Below are 17,019 nucleotides of genomic sequence, written 5' to 3' on the forward strand. Positions count from 1 at the left end.
ACTTATTCATGCCACACCTATCTCTTGAATGCTTTCTATTACCACTCCAGATGTTCTCTGTTTTGTCGACGCACTAGAATAGACCCGATCTCTGTCTTCGTGGACCTTACAGTTTACAGACATCAGGGACAATTTATTAGGTGACCACAAACAGTGATGGTCGTGGTGTTCCTGCCTGTGCCCCACACTGTCGGGTTTACTACACTGGTCTTGGGCTTGGATGTTTGACAGCTTACTTTGCTTGACATATGAGCGTTCTTATCAGGGCCTTTTCTTGAGATAAACATGGTGCAGACAGTCTTAATGTACCTAGGAGCACTATCTTGAAACTCGGTTTGTGGCTTAGGGGATTGGGGAAAAACTGAAGCAGGGTTATTACCATTCCGCATGAAGTGTTATTGCATCGAAGATAGTTAACTTGATGACTTGGACCTTTTAGCACTTAAGATACAGTATGTGGTGTAGGATGGAAGTCATTAGAAGCAGATGCCCTTAAAATGTGTATCTAACTTAGAAAACTTTTTACTTAAAATGAATATATGATGAGAATCCATGGAAGAATATACGAAGTATCATTTTATTTTGCATTAATGTGAAAACATCATTGCCTGGGGTTACCTGAAAACTAAAAAAATAACAGGCTATATGAAATCTTAAATATTTATAGTTGTTAACACGATAGATACATTTTCCTTATGAGTTCTTACATTCACAATGAGAATTTTTATTGTAAAGTGATTTATCAGGAAGGGCAAAAACAATCATTCAGTAATAAAAGAAATTGGAATTTTTATTTCTCAGGGGTTTCTTGTTGATCTTTTATAAATATATGTAAAGCACTGGGTGCTTGAGTGGCTCAGGTTTTTAAGCATCCGACTCTTGATTTTGGCTCAGGTCATGTCAGGGTTGTGGGATTGAGCCCTGCAAAAGTTGGGCTTTGTGCTGACAATGTGGAGCCTACTTAGGATTCTCTCTCTCATTCTCTCTCTCTCTCTTTCCCTCCCTCCCTCTTTGCCCCTATCCCTCCCTCTATCTATTTCTCCATTTCTTTGTAATCCTCTTCCCTAGCTCTAAAAATAAAAAATAATAAAAAATAGAAATATATATATAGCAAGATAACTTTCTGTGAAGATTTATTACAGTGTCTTCTGTAGATACCAGAGGAGAGCGTGATGCGGAGGTTCCCTTTCCATGTCCCTGTCCTTGATTTTCCTTCTCATTCCCTTTTTGCATTGTGTCAGAGTGTAGTAGGTACATAATCTCCAACAGTAATTTTTTGAATTGTCCTTATCATTTGCATTAGCCTGCCCTCAACGTGATGCATGGTCTATTCTAGCACCGTTTGCTTGTCCTTAGCTGCTCAGCACAACCATCATCACCACAGGTTCCTTGTTGGGATTCTTGTGGTGAGTAGATGTCTCTAAGAATAATCAGCACGTACTTACCTTTCTTCCCACGAAGCCTCTTAGAAATTTCATATATTGTTGCCTTGTATTTATGTTGCGAAAGTATAATCCTTTTTCCCCTTTGAGTTTTATTCTGTAACTCTCATGCCATAAACTGCCCATGTTTAAAGAGTCTGGTTTGCTGAATTTTGGCATATGTATCTACCTGTGAAATCATCATTACAATGAAGGTAATAAACATACGTCCATCACTTACCAAATTTTCTCAAGTTTTGTCATCCGTTATCTCCCTCTCTGGACAGCCAGTGATAGTTCTGTCACTGTCAGTTTGCATTTTGTGCAAATATAATTATATATTAGTATCATTTTTGGGTATGACGTCTTTCACTTGGCGTAATCGTTTTGCCACTCATTCTTGTTGGCGAATACCAGAGCTCCATTCTTTTTTACTATGTGGATCCGCTATGCTTTGTTCATGCTGGCGTCTGTCCATGGGCTGTTTTCAGGTTTGGGGCTCTTACAAATACAAATAAAGTGGCTGTGTGCATTCATTACAGAACTTTGTATGGATGCATGCTTTTTTAAGTTCACCTAGGAATGGAATGCTTGTATTCACGCGACAGGTGATGTTAACCTTCAAAAAAAATTTTTTTTTTGGCAGCTTTGGAAAATCGCCAGATTGTTTTCTAAAATGGTTGTACCGTTTTGCATCCCTTCAGTAGTTTCTGAGATAACCAGTCCCTTTGCATCCTTGGCAACACCTGAAAAGGGAAGCCTTTAATTTATTTATTTAAAACAATTTTTTAATGTTTATTTTTGACAGGGAGGGAGGGAGAGAGGGAAAGAGGAGGGCAAGAGAGACTGGGCAGGGGAGGGGCAGAGAGCGAGGGAGACAGAATCCAAAGCAGGCTCCAGGCTCTGAGCTCTCAGCACAGAGCCCAACGTGGGCTCAAACTCAGCAGCCATGAGATCATGACCTGAGCTGAATTCGGACCCTTAACCACACGAGCCACCCAGGTGCCCCAATAAGGTCACTCTTTTAAATTTTAGCCACTATAATAATTGTGTAGAGAGATCTTCACTAAATTGGCTAAATTCATATTTACCTAATGATTTGCATCTTTTCATGTGCTTGTTTGCCAACTGCTTCTTTGGTAAAGTGTACTTCAGATCTTCTGCCCATTTTAAAAGTAGCTTCCTTGTTTTCATATTAATGAGTCTGAGTTCTTTTTTCTTACCCTGTCCCGCTGCAGGCCGTTGGGTCTGAGAGTTCTCTATGCATTCTGGGTACCAATCCTCTTTATGTAAGTGATTTGAAAATATTGCCTCCTAGTCTGTGGCTAGTCTTTTCATCTTCTTACTACAGAGTCTCTTTGGAAGTACAACATTTCTTCATTTTGATGAAATATAATTAATAAATTTTAAAATACATGTACATGATTTTAAGGATTAAAAAAAAATCTACCAGATAAGTCAGCTTATGTTACCTTTATGCATGAAGGATGGAAAGAGATAAAGTTTCAAGTTGTTTGTGGCTAACCAAGGTATGTTACAAGTACTTAAGTCTTCAGAAATTGAAACGAGAGTTAAAATTCTATTATCAGGGCCATCACTTATCAAGCAAGGCAACCAATTAAAAACAACAACAGGTTTGTTAGGTAAAAGCTAGAGTCACCAGACATGCTAGGATTCTTTGACTTCAGATGACTTGAGAGACTCCTTTGTTACAAGTAAACATTTGTAAGGATGGTTTTATCACAGAAAATAGAACAGCATGATTACAGTCGTAACTTAAACAGGCGTGCTGTATGCTAAACTTGTGTTCTTGTGAATGCTTCTGGTTCTGTGTGTTATCAGGACAGACCCTCCGACTCAGAATGTTCTGCCCTCTGCAGCTATGGGAGAAAGAGCCTGAGCATCTCTTCTTGTCTTTCTGAGATTCCTTTCACTAGCGGTTGCTAATTAGGAGGGCTCGTGTTCTCAGAGATAAACCAGAAGTTCCAGTAGTTATTAGCCCCTTGGAGGAAAGACTGAGATTTCTCAAGACTGAGACACTGAAATATTTAGAGTGTGAGATAAAAAAGAGAAAATTTCACAAGGCAAATAGGGATAACTAATGTTTTATATGTAACATCCGTACATAGACACATATAAACATGCACACAAGTATATATTGTAGCTATTCACAGAGGTTACTTTGTCTTTTGAGGTTTAAGTAGAATTGTCTCATGTTCCATATCAAGTATGCTGTGGAAGTTTTCTGCAGAAATCTTATAATCACCTCTTACTCTGAACGCCTACGCTTCCCTTCTGTGGATGTTCTTTTTTCTCAGCCTTGTGTCCACCCGGATGGGGAAGGTTGCACCTTTCCTACCATTTACCCCACGTCACTCAAAGAGAGCATTCATGTGCATGCAGAATAGATTCTAATGAATGTTGGGTTAGATGAAGTCACGAGGCTTGCAGAGGTTTCTAACGAGGTAAAAGTATTCAAAATTGGATGTTAACAGGTGCCTGGCTGGCTCAGTCAGTAGAGCATTTGACTCTGGATCTTGGGGCTGTGAGTTCAGGTACCATGTCTGGTGTGGAGATTACTTAAAAAGAAAATCTTAAAAAAAAATAAAGTTAAGGGGTGCCTGGGTGGCTCACTCAGTTGAGTGTCTGACTCGTTTTTGGACCAGGTTCTGATCTCACAGATCGTGGGATCAAGCCTTGCATCGGGCTCTGCACTGGCAATGGGAGACCTGCCTGGTATTCCTTCTCTCCGCTTCTCAGCTGCATGCGTGTGCCTGAACTCTCTCTCTCTCTCTCAAAAGGAATAAACATTAAAAAAATAAAATGAAATATGTAATTCTGTTCTTTCTACACATGCTTCTAGTCCCTTTGACATGATTGTTTTTCCCTCTGTCTCTGTCTGTGTGCATGTCTGCTTGTCTGTTTCTTGTTATCCCTTCTCACTTACCTTTTCAACTTGCCACTGCCTACAAATTCAGTAGAGATTTAGGTATATCTTTAAGTCACTATCTCTTTATATATCTCATTTTGTGGAGGGAATTTTCCTGAACACAGCCAGAAACCTTAATGTTACCTGGTTAAACAAATAAACAAAAAATGCTTATTCTTGCCTCAATTATGCACATTACTCTGGAATTAGTAGTTTTTTGTTTTTTGTTTTTTTTGTATGTGACATATTGTGGGTCTTTTTCTGTATCAGTACAGTACATAAGTATGATAATTCAGTAATCATTCCTTTTACTGGACATATAAGGTGTGATTGCTATGTTTTAGTGAACATCTTTGAACACATTAGCTTTTGAACATGTGAGAATTTTTATTAGATTCCTAGAAGTGGATTTTGGTTTGAAAAATATGTACATTTTATATCTTGAAAGATACTGTCAGGTCAGTATCTCCAGTAACAGCTTATGAAAATGTCTCTAGTCCCATTCTCTCAACAATCCTGGGTATTATGCTATTTTAACTTTTGCTGATGTGATGATATGAAGTGGTATCAGATTATTGTTTCAAATGTCTTTTTAATTGAATCCCCTATTCTTGCTGTAACTCCAAATTTAATATAGATGCTAATGCTGTGTATTAAAAGATGTTGATTATAATCCTAAATAAGAAAATAGGTTTTGATCCTGTCTTTGTGACATATTTTTGCATATTGATATACCTAAATATAAATGTTACATTTTAAGGCAAAAGTTATTTCTCTTTATCTCTTTCATTTCATTTGATTAACAAATATTCATTAATAGATGAAATGATGGTGGTGGTAAAGATAGTAGAGATTCTGCTATTATAACTATTATTATTAATTTACTTTTAAAATTTTGGTACATGATGTTTTTTTATGTTTCTAGGGAACTCAATTTTATTTTTAAAGGGATTTCGTCTTCATAAGCACAGTACATAATGTTTATAATACTCAACTTTTTTTAAATTAAAAAAATTTTCTTTATTGTGTTTGTTTATTTTGAGAGAGACAGAATGCAAGCGGGGGAGGGGCAGAGAGGGAGACACAGAATCCAAGGCAGGCTCCAGGCTCCCAGCTGTCAGCACAGAGCCCAGTGCGGGGCTCAAACTCACAAACTGAGGATCAGGGCATGAGCCAAAGTCAGTCGCTTAACTGACTGCGCCACCCAGGTGCCCTTGTAATACTCAACTTACAAAGAACACGTAGGAGTGCTAAGAATCTCTTTTAGGTAGTTAGCTAGAGATCTGGGGGTCCTAACCCTTTCCTTGAAAATTCTCATAGGCTTCAGAGAATACTGAATACTTGTATTCTCCAAGTATTTTAAAGCCAGCCTCAAGTGTTAGTGGGTTTTTACTGTGTAGAATTGGAATTCTTTTAACCTCTTAACAATGATTAGTATTCCCATTAGATTATAGTGTGTAACTAATATTTCAAGGACGCTGTTTGTTTATTTCTAGTTACTCTGCTGTACAGTGTCCATTTCTCATAATTTGCCTTTATCTTTTGAAAAGAAACATTGTCGACATTCTTTGTATTTATGAAAACACATTTATAATTCTTACTATTTATGTAGCAATTAGTTTTCACAGCTATTTAAAATTTATCTCTTATGTTTCCCAGAAAAACCTTTTAGGCAATATTGTTGCCACTATGTTACGTAGAATACTGACTTCAGTTTATATCATTTTGGACAGTGAACATCAGTAACCAAATTTTTGCTGAGAAAGTGGAGTTTTACAGTGTATTATTTTCAGTGTAATAATATTGAAGTTACTTTTAATGACTAATAAAGATAAATTAGTAATAAAATCTGGTTTACATTATGATATGATATAATGTATAGATGCACCCAAAGAATATAATTTAATGTCAAATATATAGAAAGATCATATAGTAATACAAACGTTTATTTATATGGCATAAAAGCTATAAACAATTTTTTGACAATTAATAAGCATAGAGCATCTGGTCTTTGGATATCATTAACAAGTTTGCATCTAGTCCAAATCTCGAGATCCATATGGCAATCAGTTGTGTATACATGAAAGAAAATAGCTGAAGAATTATTTTAGACTTATGAATTCTAGGAGGCTTTAAGTCTACTGTGAATAATATGCTGATTACCATATAAAGTAACAGGTTAACTTTTCACAAATGGATGCTTGTAGCGATGATTGTGTTTGAAAAAACTGTAGTTCTTGTTTTTACCCTCTGCACTGATCAGAAACATTTGAAATATAAACAGTATGTTCTCTAAGTGTGAATAAGATCCATTGAGATAATTATATTGAAGAAAAATTATGATTAATGTTTGGCTATAACTGTAAATTTAACTGTGAGTATTCAGTCTCATCTGAAAATGTAATTTCTTGGTTTATGGAAGTCTGAGTACTCTGAGCAGTTTATGATATATGATTTGATTTTTCTTTGAGTATAAATGGGTTATCGTAGTCATATCTGCATGTGCTTTATAACTTTAGCTGTACATCCTCACAGATGCACCTACTTCTACCTCATCCATCCTATAAGTAATGATTGAGTCCCTACTGTGTTTTAGGTACAATTCAAAGCAAAGGACACATTAAAACAATCTTTTTGCCTTTAATCTCTGATAACTGATATTTCAAGTGTCACATTAGCAGGCAGCTCGCCACTACTCAGTACTTCATAATTTAAATTTTTGTCTTTTCATGAATTATTTTGTTTCTTGGAGGATCACTGGATACAGTGATATATATTGATATAGCATAAGGTAAGGAAAGATGTATGTGATCGTGTAGACAATTTCTTAGAATATGTTTCATGGTAAATTTCCCATAATATAGAATCAATAACAGGGAAATAAGTATGAATCATGAGTAAGAATTTCAGATTATAGTGAACCATGAAATTTAATTTTGAGTTTAGCTTGTGTTAAAAATAAATATTCCTAATGAAGTCATTTTGCTCTCTTGATGATCTGAATTGATAATTTACTTTATGGATAATTAGGAGACACTTAAAGCGCTTGTCTAGTTTATGTTGACAGGTCTCAGACACAACTAATCAGGTACAGTGTATCACTTCTGTTCAGACTCACATGGTGCAGCCCAGTATATGCACTCCAATGTATGTATGTAGCATTTCCCATTTCCTCTAATTGCTGGAAAAGTGTGATTTCAGCGAGATAATAAGCATTACAGAAAGAATCATCACATCCATTTTGGTCTCTGTTTTAACTTGATTCTCAGTAAAAGAGAAATCATTAAAAACTAAACTGGTCAGGATTGTAAAACCATTTAGTGTCTGGTTTTCCCCAAATTTGATTGTTTTCTGTTGCTTCACTATTTATGTACTTAAACATAGTTTAACATTTGGCAATGTTAGATTGTCAGGCATACTTAGGGTGCAATGTATATACTTACATGTATTTGGAGTCCTCACTACCTTTTTTTTAGTGTTTAGAATTTTGCAATTTAGAGAGAGACCAGATTGTTGATAATGTCGTGGATATCAAAATATATGGTATAGTATCTTAGAAAATATATAAACTGGTACTACAGGTTTTAATAATCCTTAATATAACTAATTATAAATTTTATTTGCATATTATATTTTACAATAGCTATATCCTGAGGGAATATAAAATATATGTGAATAAATACTTGAGTAGTGATAATGATTTTGAGACCCTCTGAGTAATTTTCCATATTGGTTTTTGTTTGATCTATTAACTCTGTTGTCTCTATCTGAAGGCAGCGTACTTTATCTTTTTTATATGTCAGGATTGTGACTGTGCTTCCTGGGTGGTTAAAGTTTTCTTTTCTGCAAACTGAGGAAGGCTTTATTCAGTTCACTGGTACAGATTTGCCTGCATTATCTTCAGAGCAATACCATATCTGCTAAACTTGCTCTAAGTTTTACAGCATTCTTCTGTTTACAGTATTCATTTAGGGATGTTTATATGACAATAAGTAACTTATATTTTCATTTAATATAATTTGAATGGAAGGGCACCTGGGTGCCTCAGTTAGTTAAGCATCCAACTCTTGATTTTGGCTTAGGTCATGATCTCACGGCTCGTGGGATTGAGCTCCACATCAGGCTCTGCCCTGACAGTGTGGCGCCTGCTTGGGATTCTCTCTCTCCCTCTCTCTGTCTGCCCTTCCCCTGCTTGTGCTTGTGCTGTCTCTGTCAAAAAATTAAGAAACATTAAAAAATAGAATTTAAGTGGAAACATTTGTAAAGTAGGCTACAAAGTACAAGAATGTTCATATTAACAGTATTTACAGTAGCCTCAATTCTCATCAACAATAGAATGGATAAATTGTAGCATATTCATTGGAGTATTCCACAATGATTGAGTAACAAAACAAATGAGTTTTATTTTTCAAATATTTTATGATTTATTTTTGAGAGAGAGAGAGGCAGAGCATGAGAGGGGGAGGGACATAGAGAGAGAGACGCACAGAATCTGAAGCAGCTCCAGACTCTGAGCTGTCAGCAAAGAGCCTGACGCAAGGCTAGAACTCAGGAACCCCAAGATCATAACCTGAGCCAAAGTCGGACGCTTAACTAACTGAGCCACCCAGGTGCTCCACAAATGAATTTTATAAACATAATCTCATCACAAGAAGCAAGACTGTCTTTCTGATTCCATTTATATAATGTTTAAAACTGGAAAAACTGTGGTTTTATAGGTCAGGATAAAGATCCGTTTCTTTTGTCAGAGTTGAAGGGCAAACTGAAAGGAAAGGGACATGTGAGGGTTTTCTGGTTTCTGGTTGTATTCTAATAGTTTCTTGGTTTGGGTAATGGTTACAGAGGTGTGTTAACTTTGTGAAGATTCAGGGGGTTGTGTGTTATGAAAACTTCTTCAGGTTTATATATACAGTTGATTCTTGATACCTGTGATAGTTAGGTTTTGTAAAATTACTGTGAACAGTGGACTAACACTGGGCCATTGGCCCTAGGGGAAATACGGGATTCGTTTCCTACAACGCTCTGGTCCCAGCAGTTTTGTGCACGAGGCAGTCAGTGCTTGACCTTATTTTATGTGTGCTTTTGTTTACAGACACCTTATTTAATACATACCGTTGGCGGATGAACTGAGCTCACGGCCACAGCGCCGTAGAACTCCTGCTGGAGCGGAGCTTACCCAGCACACGCATCACAGCCTTCTTGTGCTTAGGAACAGTGGACAGCACTTTATGACCATGCTGGGGGCCGGTTTTAAACAGTGAAGTCACCAACGAAAAGCACAGAAACACACAGAATCTGGCACTTTATACTCCGAGAAGAGAATACATGGACAGAACAAGAGTGGACAGACGTGAGGCAGAGCAGCTCTGTGTCCTCCCTCCGCTGGGGTTCGGGCAACTCACATCTTCCCCTCTCCTGTGCATGAGCGTGTTTGCAAAGGACTGTGACACCTAGCGTAGTGATTTTAGACTTAAAAGTTAATTTTAGCAAGTAGATACAGATTTGCTGTATTTACAGATAGAGAATCTGTCAATATTAAGGATTGCCTGTTTTATAGGTGATTCCTGCTTGAACCTGAGTAAATGTTTTTAGGTCAAGTATGCAAGAGGGCTAAAGATAATTTTTTGCCTCTTTGACCTTAATGTGTTTTTTTAAATTTTCTTAATGTTTATTTATTTTTGAAAGACAGAGACAGAGCATGGGTGGGGGAGGGGCAGAAAGAGAGGGAGCCACAGAATCTAAAGCAGACTCCAGGCTCTGAGGTGTCAGCACAGAGTTGGATGTGGGGCTCGAACCTGCCAACTGCAAGATCATGACCTGAGTCAAAGTCAGATGCTCAACCGACTTAGCCACCCAGGCGCCCCTGAACTAAATGTTTTCAATAAAAATTTATGTAATTAAAATTGGAACATTTCTATTTTTTCTTTTTTGCATCAGATTACCAGTTTTCATAATAATCATAATTTTTGACGATAAGCTTTGTGGGATTAAGGACTTTATCTTCTGATTCTTTACTAATTAGGAATTTGTTGTAACATTTACATTTATTTATTTTTTGCCTAGTAGCAACTTACCAGTGTATTATTAATTTTCAAATGGTATAATATATGTTTTTCAGAATAAATTCCTATCTAGGTCAACCTTTAGGAGACTTCAAATGTACCAGTACGGGGCACCTGGGTGGTTCAGTTGGTTAAACGGTCGACTTGGGCTCAGGTCATGATCTCGTGGTTTGTGAGTTTGAGCCCCGCGTTGGGCTGTGTGCTGACAGCTCAGAGCCTGGAGCCTGCTTCAGATTCTGTGTCTCCCTCTCTCTCTCTGCCCTTCCCCTGCTCACACTCTATCTCTCTGTCTTTCAAAAATAAATAAACATTAAAAAAATTAAAACAACAAATGTACCAGTACAAAAGACTGAGATTAAGAGTCAGTTTTCAAGAAGTAATTTTACTCTGAAGTTATTTGCAGTGATGCATATCCAAAAAAGAAATATTTTTTAGTACATTTGGTTTTATACCATGAACCTTTTTAACCTCTTTTTAAGGTTTTCATAGAAACAGAAGATTTGCCATTTTGGATCCGGTCAGGCCAGTGGTTTGCACAGCCTAGTACACTGTTTGTGACGGCGATGTAAGGCTCTTGTTCGAGTCGCCTTTGCTGTGTGTACAGAAAGCTGTTAACATAGTCGGCTTAGGTCGTGCTTCTAAGAGAGGTTGACGTCTGGGAACGTGAATGGTGAACAGTTTCTGCGCAGAGATAGGAGTTTCCCTAAATGGTGGTGGCTTGCAGTGCTTAAACTCTTCGTGTAAACCTGCTTTTCTCTGAGCGTCTGGAATTGGTCTGAGCCAGGCAGAGGGCGCCTACATGACTGGCCTCCGGTAGAGACCCCGGACATCGACCGGGTCTGTCATGAGCTGCTCTGGCCGGCGACACTTCACGCACGTTGCCACAGCTCAGTGCTGGAGGACGTAAGTGTGTCCTGTGTGACTCCACCGGGAGTGCGGCCTTGGAAGCTTGTGGTCAGTTTCCTCTGTCCTGTGCCATGTGTGTCTTTTCGCTTTGCTGATTTTGCTTTGTGTTCCTTTGCTGTAATAAATCTCAGCCATTAAGTTCAGCTGTAAGCTGACTTGTGTGAGTCCTATTGAGTCACTGAACCTGTGGGTGGTTTTGGGGATGCCTGACACACGGCTTACCAGAATGTCACACCCACCTTTGTGCTATACCTCACAGTTTTGTTGGTGAAGAATTCAGTCGTGGTTTGACTTGTTGTTGGCAGAGGTCACGTGGTGGTTTTTATCTAATATGTGGTCTGGACTAGGGGGTCCAACGGCTGTATGCACATGTCTGGCACTTTGGCAGTGAGGGACGGAAGACTGAGTTCTGCCGGAACTGTCTCCTGGCGTGCCTCTGTGTGGCCTCTGCCTTTGGAGTCCTGAAGTGTCAAATAAGGACTCACAGTATCCTGAATAGACAGGTCATTCATTCATTTATTTTATACTTCTGAAATGGCCTATATTTTTATTCTTACTGATAATAATTGGAGTAATGCGTTCCATATGTCACCACATTTTTTATAAAGCTGTTAATTCCCTTATGTTCCCCAGACCACCTAGTACAAGCCGAAGAATGTCTTTTTGTTCTGCCTAATCATTCTGTGTCCATGTGAGCCGCACTCTATGTGATTTCTCTTCACATGTAACGTCTTGGCTCTCATCTTTCTAAGGAGAGGAGTTTTTATTATATCCACTTTAGAGAGAGACTATTCTAGTTGATTTTACCATAGTCCTTTCCAGATTCTTTTTTTTTTTTTTGATTTGAAAATGAAAAATCTGACCTGCATGCGATGTGATGGGCTCGGATGCACCAAAATGTTTGTTTTCCAGAAGAACTATGGAAGCATGAATTCTCTTTGCAGAAGATACTATTGATTTTTATGCTAGAAATTATGATTAATACGGGAGATTTTCCAACCTGTGATGAGGAATGTTTACTTGTTTACCTGGAGGTTTGTTGTTTCTAGAGAACTCTTGAAGCCTTTTTTCATGGATCACATGAAACATTCTTGAATGCTCTCCATACCTTTTTTGTATTTTAGCTTTAGTTTGATATTTTCATATTTGAGTTCCTTTGGAACTCCTGAGTTAATGTTATTCAATTCTAATTTATTTATTTTCAGCAATCATGTTTATTTTTCAGCATTAACAATAATTGACATCTTTATGGGATATTACCACAAGCTAGAAAATAATTTAGCTTGTATTCTAGAATTGCATTTTAGCACATCACTAAGGTGGTTTGAATGAGTATTATTAATGGCCCCGTGTCACAGACATAACGGGCCCATGCTGAGGCTCAGGATGTTTTGCCAAGTTTGAGACTGTCGGTAAGAACTGGAATGCGAACGGAAGTTTCATTCTCGTCTTGTCGTTACTCTCCATGTGCGTCCGCTCAGGGCTAGGGGCACCAGTGCTTCCGTCCTTAGTCTTGGTGTTTGAGGCTTTTTTGGGGGGCAGGGGCAGTTCATCTTCCTCAGGGCACGGGAGGGTATTAGGCACTCCACTTGCATCAGTTTGGTCAGTTGATGCTTTGAGCCTGATATTTGGATACTCAGGGTGAATCCTGAAACACATGGTCACATGTAGGGTGCTTTTGCTCATTTAGAGTGCTCAGTGTACATGACTGAATTTCAGCCTTGATTTCTTTTTCTTTTATTTATTTCTTTTTTTTTTTTTTTTCTAGTCTTGATTGCTGAGTTAGCTTTCCATTTTCTTCAGTGGGACTGAACTGTATCTGAAATCCCTGCCTTCCTAATTCTTGTTCTTAGAAATTGGATTACAAAAGTTCCACCCACTGGCTGGAATCTTGTTCTGAAGAAAGGATCATGTTGGTGCTCACCTTGTCCTGCTCAGTACTTGGAGTGCTTCTGGCTGTTTAACCCCCATTTCAGTGCTCCTAACGGCATGGTAATTTTCACTGTAGCTCACACTCTTTTGGTGTTTGCTCATACCACTTTCTTCCTTTTTCTCATTAGCATATATTGAAATCGATGCCATAGCGAACGCTTTTAAACTGTTTCCATCCGGGTATGCTAGTTTCTTAGAATAATTCTAAACTGTTAATCAGATGTAGAATCTTTGCTCTTAACTGTGTTTTCACAGTCTCCCCCGAACTATTCTCATTAAAATGAAATTGAGCGTTCAGACTTTCTTTAAGGTATTAATCTTGAATCTGGAATTTAAAGCAGTGGTTGGAGGCTGAGATATGCATTTGTGGGTCATTTCCAGGTGAGTGCTAAGTGAAACCAGGCTATGGACGATGTTACCTAGAATGAGAAAATAAGGTAAAAAGAATAGAGTGAGGCTGGGCCTTGAGGAGCTCAAGCAGTTAAAGGCCAGGGGAGAATCTTGGAGCCACAGAGGAGACAGAGAATGTGCAGTCAGATAGAAGGAAAACCAGGGCCATCTGGTGTCTTGGGAAAAGAGGAAGACTGTGACTGTGAAGTCGTTCAAGGTGAGACCTGGGGAGTGTGCCTTAGGCTTAGTGACACAACGCTCAGTATCGGTTGTAAATGGCGTGCTACTCTTCGAGTGGTGGGTGGGAACTGTGCAGCATAAGGGACAAGTGCAGGTGAAGAAGTGAGTCCTGTTAGTGCAGGAAACTAGCCTAGGTAGTTTGGCAGGAAGAGAAACGAGATGAAAGCTGGATGGAGTTATAAAGTTAGTAGCTGTTTTGTTTATCATTTTTTTCATTAGGAGACACTTACAAATACTTAATAAGCCATGAGGAAGAATGTAGTTGAGGGAGAGGTCAGGTGTGTCCTAGAGAGAAAGGATGTTTGATATTTGATAGTACATAATGTTTCCAAAGAAGCAAAAGGGATGAATAATCAAGCTGGTTTGAGACATCTTTTCCAGGTTTTTTTCTTTTTTTTGTATCGTATGCTTTCATTTCTCTTGAGTAAATACCTAGGAATGAAATTTCTGTCTTTTGTTTAACTGTGTAAGAAAAGACCAAAGACTTGTCCAGAATGGTTATACCATTTCATTTCATCAATCCTGTGTAAGAGTTTTAGCTGTTCTACATCCTTGCCAATGTAGAAGTTTTCAACTTCAGCCAATCTAACGGGCAGAGTATTGGTATCTCACTGTGGTTTTGATTTTTATTTCTCTGAAACTAATGATTTTAAGCATCTTTTCATGTTCTCATTTGCCACCGGTATTTCTTATGTAGTGTAGTGTCTGTCCATTCCTATTAGGATTATTTGTTTTATTACTGAGTTGCAATAGTTTTAAATATATTAGGCAGAAAGGTCCTTTCTCAGACTTAAATGTTGCAGAGGTTTTCTCTTGATCTGTGTTTTGCTTTTGCCTTTCTTAATGGTGATTTTGAAGAGAGCAGAAACTTAAAAAAAATTTTTTTTTAGTTTATTTTTTGGGAGAGAGAGAAGAGGGAGGGAGAGTGTAAGCAGAGGAGGGGCAGAGAGAGAGAGAGAGAGAGAGAGAGAGAGAGAGAATTCCAAGTAGGCTCTACACTGTCAGCATAGAGCCTAATGTGGGGCTTGAACTCATCAACCATGAAATCATGGCCTGAGCTGAAATCAAGAGTCAGATGCTTAACCAACTGAACCTCCTCCCAGGAGCCCCTAGAAACTTTTAATTTTAATCAAATCCAGTGTATCAGTCTCCCCCCACCCCCCAACCATGGTTTGTGTGCTTTATGTGCAAAGAAATCTTTTTCTGCCTGGAGGTCACAAAGACTTTCTCCTATTTTTTCTTGATAGAAGTTTTATTATTTTTTTGTTTGTTTGTTGAATGGTAAATTTTGGGCTGGTATTTATTATCTGAGTGTGTGTGTGTGTATGTGTGTGTGTGTGTGATATGAAGAGTCAAATTTTATTTTAAAAAGAGTGATACCTAGTTCTTCTAGCACCTGTTTGTGGAAAAACTTTGTCATTCTTCTATTGAATTACTGTCTCTCATTTGTTGAAAATACTTGGACCATGTGTATATCAGTCTTTCTGGACAGTCTGTTCTTTTCTATTTATGTATGTGTCTGTCCTTAATGTTAATACTATGCTGTCTTGAATATTGTGGTTTTGTAGTAAGTCTTGAAATCAGAGATTATGAGCCCTTCAATTCTGTTCGTTTGTTCATTCATTCTTCCTTCCTTCCTTCTTCCTTCCTTCCTTCCTTCCTTCCTTCCTTCCTTCCTTCTTCCTTCCTTCCTTCCTTCCTTCCATCCTTTCCTTTCCTTTCCTTTCCTTTTCTTGTTTCCTTTTCCTTCTTAAAATTGTTTTTGGATTTCCTTTGCATTTCCATGCACATTTTCAAATCCATTTTTTATTGTCTAACAAAGCCCTGCTGGGTTTGGGTTTGAATTGTAGAGAGTCCCAGCTGGGGATGGGCATAAAAAGTGAAATGGCCTTTTCCGGTCACATTTGCATTTTGGAAAGCTCACTGTTCTGACAGAGTGCTAGAGAGCGGTGGAGGACAGCAGGACTGGAGACAGAACAACTTGTAGTCCAGCTGGTAGATGATGAAGACTAGAAGAAAGGCAGCGGTTGGTGCCCTCTACACAAGTAAATACTTTTGAAACCTATGTCAGTTTTTTATTATTGCCTTAAAAATTACTACAGATTTAGCGACTGAAAATATGTAATTATTATTTTACGGCCAGTGGTCAGAAGTGTGGTACAGTTTCTGGACAGAAATCAAGATATAGGTCTATTGTTTTTCTTTCCCCTGTGTTCCGTTCTGGAGCTGCTTTCTTCATAACATCTGTCATGTTGCCCTTATGATTGATGGGCAGTTTTGAGTTAATTTTTGTATAAGGATGTATTTTTATAAGAATATCCAGTTTGTGCCAGCACCATTTGTTGAAAAGATTTTTTTTCCATTCAGTTACCTTAGTATCTTAAAAAATCAGTGAAATCTGTGTATGTAGTTCAGTTTCTGGATGTTATATTCAGTTCTGTTGATCTGTGCCTTCCCTTAGCCTGATGATACAGCATCCTGAGTACTGTAGCTTTATGCAGTAAATCTTGTATCATAATTCTTTTTGTTCTTTTAAAAAATTGATTTGGCTTATATTCTTATCATTTGTACTGTCATGTAAATTTTTGAATGTTCTTGTCAATTTACACCTGCTCTAATTTTGGGTTGGATTACATTAAATCTGTAGATCAATTTGAGAGAATTGATATCTTAACAAAATTGAGTCTTCCAATCCATGAACACGAACATGGTATATCTCACTATTTCTTTTTTTTCTTAATATGTTTTAGCAAGTTTGTGGTTCTTGTGTTTAGGTCTTGCACATATGTGGCTGTATCTATGTCTAAATAACTGCTGGTTTTGATGCTACTATAATGACACTGTATTTGTTGATTTAATTTTCAAATTGTTGCTTGTGTATAAAAATACAATTTAGCTTAACGATAAATATGGCCATTTGTAGGAAAGTGGATGGACCTTGAGGGTGTCATGCTAAGTGAAATAAGTCAGGCAGAGAAGGATAGATACCATATGTTTGCATTCATAGGTCTAACAGGAGAGACCTGGCAGGGGACCATGGGGAGAGGAAGGGGGAAAGAGAGCGAGGAAGAGTGAGGGACACAAATCAAGGGAGACTACTGAATACTGAAGATGAACCATGGACTGAAAGGGGAGGGGG

General features: G+C 38.0%; 1 protein-coding gene across 1 annotated transcript in view; it reads left to right on the forward strand.

The window, feature by feature from the left end:
- Positions 1 to 17,019, forward strand: part of DTWD2 (DTW domain containing 2) — a 95,599-nt gene that overhangs the window by 40,482 nt on the left and 38,098 nt on the right. The gene's annotated exons all lie outside the window — the stretch shown is intronic.

This window comes from Suricata suricatta, chromosome 6, assembly GCF_006229205.1.
Source record: "Suricata suricatta isolate VVHF042 chromosome 6, meerkat_22Aug2017_6uvM2_HiC, whole genome shotgun sequence".
In the NCBI taxonomy this organism is placed as follows: Eukaryota; Metazoa; Chordata; class Mammalia; order Carnivora; family Herpestidae; genus Suricata; species Suricata suricatta.